This window comes from Salvia miltiorrhiza, chromosome 7 (assembly GCF_028751815.1).
Source record: "Salvia miltiorrhiza cultivar Shanhuang (shh) chromosome 7, IMPLAD_Smil_shh, whole genome shotgun sequence".
Classification (NCBI taxonomy): domain Eukaryota; kingdom Viridiplantae; phylum Streptophyta; class Magnoliopsida; order Lamiales; family Lamiaceae; genus Salvia; species Salvia miltiorrhiza.
This window is the reverse complement of record NC_080393.1, coordinates 21062034-21075316: the sequence shown is the minus strand read 5'-3', so window position 1 is coordinate 21075316 and position 13283 is coordinate 21062034.

Below are 13283 nucleotides of genomic sequence, written 5' to 3'. Positions count from 1 at the left end.
CAAATGCAAATTACTATAAAGGAGGTATTTCTATTATCCCATTTAACAAGGAAATTAAGCATAACGTGCTATAAATACATTAAATATAATTTGACTGATTAATTAGTTAGCCAAATAAATAGTTCTATTTTTATTGATAAATATAATATTTTTATCAATTTTAATTTCAGTTAGTTTGCACCAAAATTTGATGGCCAAAAAATAGTTTTATTTTTATAGTGAATTTTAATTTGATCAATTATTAATTTTATACTTCATCCGTCCGCGATATATCGTTTCCACATTGTGGACGGCGCGGGTTTTAAGAAAAGTGGTGGATAGTGGTAGATATGTAGTGAGTAAAGTTTGGGTCCCATTATTGTTGTGAGTGAAAGTTTGTGGACCGTACTTCTATAAATGAAAGTGGAAACGATATCACGGATGGACTGAAATGGCAAATGTAGAAATGATATCGCAGACGGAGGGAGTATTTATTTTTAATTTATACTAATAGAAAAAGAGCCTAAGGAAATTTAAGGCACAACTTGTGAATTGCCTATTTTACCCCTGTTATATATTTATTATTATATTTATAAAATATAAATCTATTTTGATATACATTTATTTGTCACCCAAATTTTGTAACAACCCGCACTTTTTATTATTTAAATCCAGTATTGTGTGTTTATTAATCTATCTTTTAGTAAATGAAGCACTTTATGAATTCAACTATGATTCTGAATTACGTATTTTGGAGACAGAATCACTACACTAGCAGTATGCATTTATTTATCTTCGCGTGTTTAAGACCGCGATGTGAATCATTGAGTCGATGAATAATTATTATTCAAAGTTATAACCAACTTAGCAAAGTTGTGTTATTTATTAATCAAGATGGAGTTTATTTATATTTATTTCATATTGATACTTAAGTCGTGGTTTACTTCCGACTTTGAAGCTAGTTAAATCTACGGATTTAATTTAAGTATTAGAACGATGAATGAATTAAATCTAGGGATTTAATTTAGCAATCTATCGTTATATCAATGCAAGTTAGATATCGAAAAGCATATTATTTAGAACGACCAGTTTCAACTGCGAATTAATGATATTAGCAAAACACGAAACCAGTATTACAAATGCCAGAGCAGAGCTGAACATGCCAGAGCAGAGTGAACATGCCAGAGCAGAGCTGAAAATGCCAGAGTAGAGCTGAAAATGGCAGAGCAGAGCTAAAAATGCCAGAGCAGAGGTGAACATGCCAGAGCAGAGTGAACATGCCAGAGCAGAGCTGAAAATGCCAGAGCAGAGTAAACATGGCAGAGCAGAGCTGAAAATGCCAGAGCAGAGCTGAACATGCCAGAGCAGAGCAGAAAATGCCAGAGCAGAGTGAACATGCCAGAGCACAGCTGAACATGGCAGAGCAGAGTAAACATGCCAGAGCAGAGCTGAACATGCCAGAGCAGAGCTGAACACGGCAGAGCAGACCATACCAGAGTAGAGCAGAGAGCGAAGGAGCAAAGCAGAGCAGAGAGCGAAGGAGCAGAGCAGAGTAAAGCAGAGCAGATCGCGAGAGAGAGAAAAGAACATAGGGTGAATGAATCGAATAATTATTTCTCTTCCCTTTGCCTACACAAAGGGGGATTTATTTTAATTGGCAGTTTAGAAGACCCTAATGAGAGCGAATCATTATAGTTAATTACTTGACCTTCTGGAACGAAACCTATGGTTTAAATCTGATAGCCGGACTAATAATAGAAGTTTCCCTAGTTATTTTCTAAGCATGATTTATTAGAGGGAATATGGGTCATGCATGATTTCTTCAGGCATCCCTTTACTTGGAGACTTTTCTCGAATTAAAACCTTACGTTATTCTTTTCCGAATCAAGGTCGAACGCAAGAGTTAAAGCTTAGCCACGAGCCTTTACTACCAGGTGGGCTTTCTTACGTATAAACTAAAACTATATATTAGAATTGCTAAGACTTTATGCTTATGAATTTGAATGATATTGTCAATGCCTAAATGCTTTATGTTTTATTATTAATTGCCTATCTGATGTTAATCGAATTCGGATTCTGGATGGGACCGCAAATCCCTTCGGAATTAGTGTACACCTTTGTGATCGTGAGTCATCTAGCGGGTTGGCCGATCATAGTGTCCGTAGAGGGCGGCCTCCCTCTCGGCACGAGTTACTGATATGGTGATTAATGATATAAAATGCTTGCGTGGGTTATTGATGAAAGAAAGGATATTATTTTTGGTAAATACGAGTCTTTAAAGAAAACCCTCGTATCTTACTACTGGTGAAAGGCTTGACAATAAAATATTATGCATGTATGTAAATTTCGGCAAGTGTCCACTAAGTACTCCCGTACTTAGCCCTGTATGTATTTATAAATGTGTAGGTTGAGCCGTGATCGGGGATGTAGTGTGCAAGCGGAGCTTTTGTTGATCTAGGATGAGAACCTCAGAGTAGAGTATATGTCTTCATACATATACTCAAAAATGTTGTTTTTCCGCTGCGAACACTGGTTATGCTTAAAGATATTATGTCATTTTGTCAAACCATTATGTATTATTAACAATGTATTCAAACTCGTTGAGTACCCCTTTTGGATAATATTATGTACGGTCTCCTTGTGGCCTTCTTTGATATCTAGTTAAGTTCAATAGTTTCCCTTATACAAAGTCGAGTCATCAAGAAGCTAAACATGCCCCTTTTCTAATGCCGCTCCTAAATCCCCTCCCCTAGTCATGATTTCCCGGATTTGCTATCCTTAGCAAATTGCGGTCATGACAAATTTACAAAGAATACTTTATATCTATAACTATTGATAAGGCTTATAAATAAATATATCCGTTCAATAAATTATCTAATAAAGGTAATGAATTAATAAAAAAATTTAAATAATAGATTATCAATTAAAATAACATTAATTCCACGTACAACGTACGTTCTTTCTATTAGTAAAAGATAAAAGAATGTAATTTTGAGATAAAAGAAATTAAATAAAAGCGGGACAAGCAAAGTACATGAAAAATATATAATATCATCAATCTCTAACCAATTTTTATGGAATTTAATTAAATGGAAACTTATATAGAAATGGTATTTCTATTTTCTCATTAAAATGGTCCTCATACTCCAATGGTGATTGCCACTCCATGGCATTGCACCCCATGTCATAATACTCACCATAGGAAGGTGTTGGTTGGAAGACTTTTTGGATCATTGGTTGCCTACAATTTCTTTTGGCTTCCAAAACTCGCAACTTAAGTTGCATCAACGCCAATTGTAGTTGGAGTTGCTCAACCAACTCATTCCTTCCATCATCCATTTTTGGTGCCGCTTTTACGGTTGTGGAGCAATTTTCTCTAACAAAAATAAATAAACATATAAATAAACAAACATAAAAACAATATCTAAATTAGATAAAAACAACTTTTCACAATATCAAAAGTAAAAACTCAACCAATCCCCGGCAACGGCGCCAAAAACTTGTTCGCTATTATTTTCACCACGCCGCAAGTATACGGGTAGTTGTAATATATGGAAGCAAGGTCGTATCCCACAAGGATTAGTAGTTCAATCTAGTGATTATCCTAATTCATTTTACTAGACTATTTATGTCACGACCGGACTTAATTAAGGATAATTAAGCCGAGAAACCATGACTAAGGGAGGAAGATTAGAAGCGGGGATAGAAAGAGTAAATATATATAATGAAGGATCGAACTTAATCTTTGACAGCGAAGGGGACATTTATAATATATCTTATGTTTAACCACAAAGATTCAATTAACTAGTAAGTTCGGATGAATCCGACTTAATTCAAAAGACTTATTACTTAAGAATACGCAACGGAATAACATAATCTGATTACATGTATGAAGACATGTATCCAAGAGTTCATTCATTTAACTTTTGACAAAAGCTCCGCTCTTCACTTCATCTTCATCAGCCACTGCTCAACCTGCACATTTAGAAATATATGCAGGGCTGAGTACGAGAGTACTCAGTGGGCACGTATGCCTAAATATACACATCATTGCGTAAAAACTATAAATTGTCATGCCATCATAATCAGTACAGCAAGGGAGTTTTAGCTAAAAGGCCCAAGCTTACTAAGTTCATTTGTGATTCTTAAAGTTCGTCTGCAGACTAAGTTCTCTTGTAATCTATCATATCTGGAACTTTGTGCCGGAGAGGTGGCCACCTCTCACGGACACTTGACCGGCCAACCCGCTAGATGACTCACGGTCACTGGTGTACACTAGTCCTGGCAGGATAGCTATCAACTGCTCAGGACCCGAATTCGATTGCATCATTGGCAAAGCCAAAGCAGATAGATATCATACTAAAATTGAAACATTTATGGCAAGACAATAGTTGAAATATTTTCAGTTCAAATATTTTAAAATGAAATAACTTGTTCAACGTAACATTTAATCTCATTTGATATTTATGAAAGTAAACCCACCTGATTACCAAACTTTGCTATAGCTCAATGACTTCTTGACTGGCTCTTACTCTCGCCTTAACCTTTATTGCGATAACATAAAATAAGATGTAGCTCGAGTAAAAATCCTCAATTATTGAGAATGCGTAAAGTAACTATGCATGACTCATATTCCGTTAATAATAATCCAACTATACTATTAAAGATCGTCTTAATCTAAATCAATCCACTCATCTCAGGGTTTGCTAACCCGCTTACTAATCTCATAACCTCGTTTTAAAATAAATCCAATTAATCTCTTAATAATCTTAAATCGGACTAAATAAAATAATAACAACACTCCATTTACTAATGGGAGCCCAACATAGTGCAATCTCATTAAGAATTTAATAGAAAATATGGGCCCACACTGAAGTCCAAAATAAATAAATATAGCAGTCCATCTACAAAATAATACCCTTAGGCCCAATTGAGGATATAAATTAGCCCATTATTAAATAAAACAATCAGCCCAAGGTCGGCCCATAACACTTAGCCCATTCCAAAATAAAAGGATGGCCCAATTCCCATTCCTATTTTCCTCAACACGGCTGAACATCAGCCTATCTTTCTCTCTAATCACTCTCACTCTGCTCTCTCTCACGCTTAACACGGTACCGCACAGCCATCATCTTCTTGCGGCCTCCGCCGCGAATGACCCCGGCGAGATCATGTCCGGTTGAGGGCGCCGCCCCTTTCATCCGATTCACCTTCCTCAGTCTCGACGAAGCAACCCAATCGAGCCCTAGGTTCTCTCGGCTTCGACGACATCGCCGCCGCAGCTGCCTGGGCTCGCTCACTGCGCCTTCGCGCCTGGAGTCAGCGTCTCCTTCCTCGATCCTCCGGTGGGCGGTTAATTAGGGCAGGGCGGCGTCCGTTGCTCCCCCCCTTTTCACTCGCGTACAAGAACGAGGAAAAAGCCAAACCCTCAGTCCTCTTAGCTCAGGCGAGAGAGTCACCGCCGTCTGCCCTCTGGTTCAACGGAACAGACAAGTCGCCCCCTTCTCGATTTATTGAATCAGGTACATTAAAATACCCCCCATTCCCCTTAAAATTCTAAGTTCGGTGTGAAAGTAAATCTCTTGGAAACTAGTATTCTATGATTCTCATAAATGATATTGCTGTATTGGGTGTTTGTGTTCAAGAGTCAATCTGCTAAACTGAACTTAAGGTACTTGTCTCACATAAAAATTCTAGTGTTATGCCATTCACTTCATGCTTTACTCTAAATATTTGAATCTGAAGATATGCTTATTGGTGTGAATCATGTAGCATGAAGAGTACTGAGATAGTATATACCTTGCATGAGTTTGTGTTGGTGGCTGCTGTTATTATTGAATTCAATGGGGAAGGAACTGAAATTTGCAAAAGTTGTTTCCTCAACAAATGCAGAAAGAACCAAGTATGAAATGAAGAAAACTTAGGCCAAGACTCACCTCTCGATACTTGGCAGTTGGCAGCAGGAATTAACTTCTCTTCATCTCCCTTTCTGGTGGTTGGTGTATGAGAGAAGGAATGAAGTGTTAGGCTGGTGCTTTAATAAGTGAGTTGTTGGCTGTAAAGTCAAAGGATTGGAGATGGTGGTTGGCTGAGTTGAAGGGAGGAGCCGATTGGTCTTCTCTCATTTTTCTTCTTTTTACACTCACGCGTTATCTCCCGCATGCTTGTAGGTTTCTCTCATTTTTCTTCTTTTTATTCTCACACGTTATCTCCCGCATGCTTGTAGGTATGTAGCTGTAGTGTTTTGTGATAGTGATAGGTTTTGATTGTAAGTAGGGAATAGTGGTGATGTAAATAATTCCCTACAGTCATTGTGTCAAGTTGAGTACTGTACTTTAATATGTTTTAAGGTGAATTCTAAACATGTAATTACTACGTCCACAAAAAATAGTTATTTATTATTATCGGATTTTCACAAAATTAGTTCTTTTCTATTTTTGGACAATATTCATCATAGTAATACAATTACTTATTATTATTAATTAAGTACTACTTTTGAAATGAGACTTTTTCTTCACTCACAAATCACTCAATCATTTTTATTAAAATTTCTACCATTCTTTTTTAAAATTATTTTTTGTGGATGAAAGGAGTATTTATACTATTAATAGTACCAATTCAATTTTTTAATCAATTGAAATTCTTCGATCTGCATAGCTGCCATATTTTTTATGAGCCATAGCACACCATTTTAGAGTAATATTTTCTCTGTTTTGGGCATAAAAATTAAGAAGGTGTAAATTGGTTAAAAGTAGTTTGACCTACACCTTTTGAAAGGTTAATTATTACTCTCTTCGTCTAAGAAAAATATGACACTTTTGCTATTTTGGGTGTCCACCAAAAGTATGATACTTTCCTTTTTTGAACATGGACTCGCATCTTTTCCTTATCTTTTGTCCTTACAAATACTCGTTATTTACAAAACAAAAGCTCATCACTTCATCACATCGTCACGCTCAACAAGAAAGAAAGAGGTAATGATTTTTTTTATCAAACGTTGAAAAGTTCACGTTTCATGCGAATGTATAGATGCTTATATTTAAGTTTTATGTCTTATTGATTGATTAAATATCTCAATAAACTTAGAAATATTAAGAATGCATGATCACTGTTACGAAAGAACAGTAGAAGGTAGAAATTCAGTTATCTTTCACTATAGCCATAGTGAAGAGCTAAGCAAGAGGAAGAACATCAAATGTCACTTCAAGAGACACGAGAATTCAATGAGAAAAATGCAATGAGACGAAAAGAAGAGTGTCACACATGAGTCTGTGATACGGGCATAGTTCCTTATTCAGACTATTCGCCCGTGATAAAATACCGAACCAACTATTGCTTGACCCGACAAGAACTTACTTGAGACATTGCTCATAGTGATGAGTAGCTAGCAGTTGCGTAATGAGCTAAGCCTCATTTCAAACCCCTCGATTATCACCAGTTATGGCGTGAAGAGAACCTTCATGATTTATGATTGAACTTCAGAATTAGACTCACATAGAGTCATAAAGCTTTGTGTAAAGATGTTATAGTGTTGCAATTAGAACTGTCACCTTGCAATTTCAGATATTCGGCTCTGATACCATTCTGTCACGACCGGACTTAATTAAGGATAATTAAGCCGAGAAACCATGACTAAGGGAGGAAGATTAGAAGCGGGGATAGAAAGAGTAAATATATATAATGAAGGATCGAACTTAATCTTTGACAGCGAAGGGGACATTTATAATATATCTTATGTTTAACCACAAAGATTCAATTAACTAGTAAGTTCGGATGAATCCGACTTAATTCAAAAGACTTATTACTTAAGAATACGCAACGGAATAACATAATCTGATTACATGTATGAAGACATGTATCCAAGAGTTCATTCATTTAACTTTTGACAAAAGCTCCGCTCTTCACTTCATCTTCATCAGCCACTGCTCAACCTGCACATTTAGAAATATATGCAGGGCTGAGTACGAGAGTACTCAGTGGGCACGTATGCCTAAATATACACATCATTGCGTAAAAACTATAAATTGTCATGCCATCATAATCAGTACAGCAAGGGAGTTTTAGTTAAAAGGCCCAAGCTTACTAAGTTCATTTGTGATTCTTAAAGTTCGTCTGCAGACTAAGTTCTCTTGTAATCTATCATATCTGGAACTTTGTGCCGGAGAGGTGGCCACCTCTCACGGACCCTTGACCGGCCAACCCGCTAGATGACTCACGGTCACTGGTGTACACTAGTCCTGGCAGGATAGCTATCAACTGCTCAGGACCCGAATTCGATTGCATCATTGGCAAAGCCAAAGCAGATAGATATCATACTAAAATTGAAACATTTATGGCAAGACAATAGTTGAAATATTTTCAGTTCAAATATTTTAAAATGAAATAACTTGTTCAACGTAACATTTAATCTCATTTGATATTTATGAAAGTAAACCCACCTGATTACCAAACTTTGTTATAGCTCAATGACTTCTTGACTGGCTCTTACTCTCGCCTTAACCTTTATTGCGATAACATAAAATAAGATGTAGCTCGAGTAAAAATCCTCAATTATTGAGAATGCGTAAAGTAACTATGCATGACTCATATTCCGTTAATAATAATCCAACTATACTATTAAAGATCGTCTTAATCTAAATCAATCCACTCATCTCAGGGTTTGCTAACCCGCTTACTAATCTCATAACCTCGTTTTAAAATAAATCCAATTAATCTCTTAATAATCTTAAATCGGACTAAATAAAATAATAACAACACTCCATTTACTAATGGGAGCCCAACATAGTGCAATCTCATTAAGAATTTAATAGAAAATATGGGCCCACACTGAAGTCCAAAATAAATAAATATAGCAGTCCATCTACAAAATAATACCCTTAGGCCCAATTGAGGATATAAATTAGCCCATTATTAAATAAAACAATCAGCCCAAGGTCGGCCCATAACACTTAGCCCATTCCAAAATAAAAGGATGGCCCAATTCCCATTCCTATTTTCCTCAACACGGCTGAACATCAGCCTATCTTTCTCTCTAATCACTCTCACTCTGCTCTCTCTCACGCTTAACACGGTACTGCACAGCCATCATCTTCTTGCGGCCTCCGCCGCGAATGACCCCGGCGAGATCATGTCCGGTTGAGGGCGCCGCCCCTTTCATCCGATTCACCTTCCTCAGTCTCGACAAAGCAACCCAATCGAGCCCTAGGTTCTCTCGGCTTCGACGACATCGCCGCCACAGCTGCCTGGGCTCGCTCACTGAGCCTTCGCGCCTGGAGTCAGCGTCTCCTTCCTCGATCCTCCGGTGGGCGGTTAATTAGGGCAGGGCGGCGTCCGTTGCTCCCCCCCTTTTCACTCGCGTACAAGAACGAGGAAAAAGCCAAACCCTCAGTCCTCTTAGCTCAGGCGAGAGAGTCACCGCCGTCTGCCCTCTGGTTCAACGGAACAGACAAGTCGCCCCCTTCTCGATTTATTGAATCAGGTACAGTAAAATACCCCCCATTCCCCTTAAAATTCTAAGTTCGGTGTGAAAGTAAATCTCTTGGAAACTAGTATTCTATGATTCTCATAAATGATATTGCTGTATTGGGTGTTTGTGTTCAAGAGTCAATCTGCTAAACTGAACTTAAGGTACTTGTCTCACATAAAAATTCTAGTGTTATGCCATTCACTTCATGCTTTACTCTAAATATTTGAATCTGAAGATATGCTTATTGGTGTGAATCATGTAGCATGAAGAGTACTGAGATAGTATATACCTTGCATGAGTTTGTGTTGGTGGCTGCTGTTATTATTGAATTCAATGGGGAAGGAACTGAAACTTGCAAAAGTTGTTTCCTCAACAAATGCAGAAAGAACCAAGTATGAAATGAAGAAAACTTAGGCCAAGACTCACCTCTCGATACTTGGCAGTTGGCAGCAGGAATTAACTTCTCTTCATCTCCCTTTCTGGTGGTTGGTGTATGAGAGAAGGAATGAAGTGTTAGGCTGGTGCTTTAATAAGTGAGTTGTTGGCTGTAAAGTCAAAGGATTGGAGATGGTGGTTGGCTGAGTTGAAGGGAGGAGCCGATTGGTCTTCTCTCATTTTTCTTCTTTTTACACTCACGCGTTATCTCCCGCATGCTTGTAGGTTTCTCTCATTTTTCTTCTTTTTATTCTCACACGTTATCTCCCGCATGCTTGTAGGTATGTAGCTGTAGTGTTTTGTGATAGTGATAGGTTTTGATTGTAAGTAGGGAATAGTGGTGATGTAAATAATTCCCTACAGTCATTGTGTAAAGTTGTATCTGAAAATCTAATTTCTTTGTATCATCGCATATCTATAAAATTGGTTCTAGGTTTTGCTGAATAACTATGCTTCGATGTAACATCTTTACGAATTAAATAACTAATTTAACTCGTTCTCATTAGTCGGAACTAAATCACGACTTTCAAGTAACTAATAGAAATAAAATCTCTATCGCATATAAAATAACAACTTTAACTTGACTTTGCTAAGTCAATTATAAATCTGAAAATATAAATTATTGACTGGCTCAATAATTTATATTGCGGTTTTTCTCACTCGAGTTAACAAGCACAACTAAAATAATAATAGGCATAGTATACATACAATTTAGAATCATAGCTGAATTTTAAACATAAATAATTACTGGATTTTTTTTTTTATTATTATTAATAAGTGAAGGATGCAACAATAATTATCACATTACTGGTCTTAATCATAAATAAAAGAGCGGGCTACTACAATTTAGACTAAACAATTGAGTGGTTGGTTTGATTACCTAACTAAATACTTAACAAGTGCAAGGATGAATAAAAACAAGTAAGCAAAGTGGATTAATAAGATGATGAAGGTGATTTAGGGACTAGGCATCAATGGATAAGTAATGGATTTCAATTAGCTCAACATTAATCTTAACATTCCTAATTATCTAGAGTGATCTCCCAACTAGTTCTAGCCCCCTCCTGGACGACCAAAACGGTAGATTACGGGTCATAGTTGCCGTCCCCGGTCAACTTCTAACCTATAACTCCCAAAAGCACACAAAGATCGACAAACTCTCACCCAACTCTCAACCTCTCGGTTTATTGAGTTAATATGTTTCAAGCACCTAATCTATTATGATTATCCTCTCCCGATTCAAAACATAAATTGGAAATGCATAGAGAGTGGCCAACAATCCATACAAGATATAAATCTAGGGCTTGAAAAGATAATAGCAATAGAAATAACTAAGAAATATATTGAGCATAATATTCAATCCAACACAGCACCCATCTAGCCTAATCCCTAAACCAATGGGAAATTAGCTTAACATGTTCAAACACAATAAATCAAAGTTGAAGGTGTACATAATGAAAGAGAGAGTAAGAAATGACAAATCCTATTTATGAGCTTCTTCTTCCTTCTCTTCTCTTCAATGGTCTTCAATGGTAGATGGGTGTGTTAAAGGAGGCTAGGGTTTAGTGTGTGGAGTGTTGGGGAAGATGAGTGATGGAGAAGAAGCACGCTATTATTTTCACCACGCCGCAAGTATACGGGTAGTTGTAATATATGGAAGCAAGGTCTTATCCCACAAGGATTAGTAGTTCAATCTAGTGATTATCCTAATTCATTTTACTAGACTATTTAGACTAAACAATTGAGTGGTTGGTTTGATTATCTAACTAAATACTTAACAAGTGCAAGGATGAATAAAAACAAGTAAGCAAAGTGGATTAATAAGATGATGAAGGTGATTTAGGGACTAGGCATCAATGGATAAGTAATGGATTTCAATTAGCTCAACATTAATCTTAACATTCCTAATTATCTAGAGTGATCTCCCAACTAGTTCTAGCCCCCTCCCGGACGACTAAAACGGTAGATTACGGGTCATAGTTGCCGTCCCCGGTCAACTTCTAACCTATAACTCCCAAAAGCACACAAAGATCGACAAACTCTCACCCAACTCTCAACCTCTCGGTTTATTGAGTTAATATGTTTCAAGCACCTAATCTATTATGATTATCCTCTCCCGATTCAAAACATAAATTGGAAATGCATAGAGAGTGGCCAACAATCCATACAAGATATAAATCTAGGGCTTGAAAAGATAATAGCAATAGAAATAACTAAGAAATATATGGAGCATAATATTCAATCCAACACAGCACCCATCTAGCCTAACCCCTAAACCAATGGGAAATTAGCTTAACATGTTCAAACACAATAAATCAAAGTTGAAGGTGTACATAATGAAAGAGAGAGTAAGAAATGACAAATCCTATTTATGAGCTTCTTCTTCCTTCTCTTCTCTTCAATGGTCTTCAATGGTAGATGGGTGTGTTAAAGGAGGCTAGGGTTTAGTGTGTGGAGTGTTGGGGAAGATGAGTGATGGAGAAGAAGAATAATGAGAGAAAAAGGGGAAAAATGGGGTTTAAGGGCTGAAAAACGCGACTCCGCTCTTTTCCCGCGGTCATGGCCCACGCCCGTGGTGCTCAAACGTGGGCAAAACTCAGGGAACCCGCGGTCCCGCCCCGCGGCCGCGGGTGGTGACCGCGGTACACCCCTGGAATTGAGCACCTAGCCCGCGGTCCCACCCCGCGGCCGCGGGTGGTGACCGCGGGCGATACCTTCCCCACGGACGCGTGACCGCGGCCGCGGCCTCTGTGCGCGGCTGACTTTGTCGGCCCCGTTCTCCCTCATCCGAGCTCCGATTCGGGCGCCGTTCACGCTCATGGATTCCTCTCGAGACGTACTTCGATCCTATGCTCTCACAATTCTCCAATCAACTCTTGATTTGCCCTGAAAATACTCAAAAACTATACCAATCAATCAAAACTTCATAAATACTCAAAATTGGGATACAAACACATATATGCAATCAATTCATGGGGAAAAATGACAACAATTCGTGTGATATTGAGGTATGAAATCCATGTTTGTCAACCCTCCAAACTTAAAGCGTTGTTTGTCCCCAAACGACAAAAAGAAAGAAATAAAAGTAAACAAACATGTAAGCATGAATTGATGTTATTTCAAAGGGGCTTCAAATTTCAAGATTATTTCACAAATGTACCACAAGTAGACATGCATTTCAAGATATCACAAGTGATGAAGGGTTTAATATTATAGCATTCAAGCTTGAATCCTCACAAGGTGGATGTTTCAATGGTGCACTCAACTCTCAAGTGTTTAGAATGGACGTGTTTGCACTCAACTTGAAACAATGCATGCAATCTACCATAAGCTTGCCATTTATCCTAACTCTTTATACTTCAATGTGTTATAAATAAAGATCAAAAAGGGCTTTCCTTGGGTT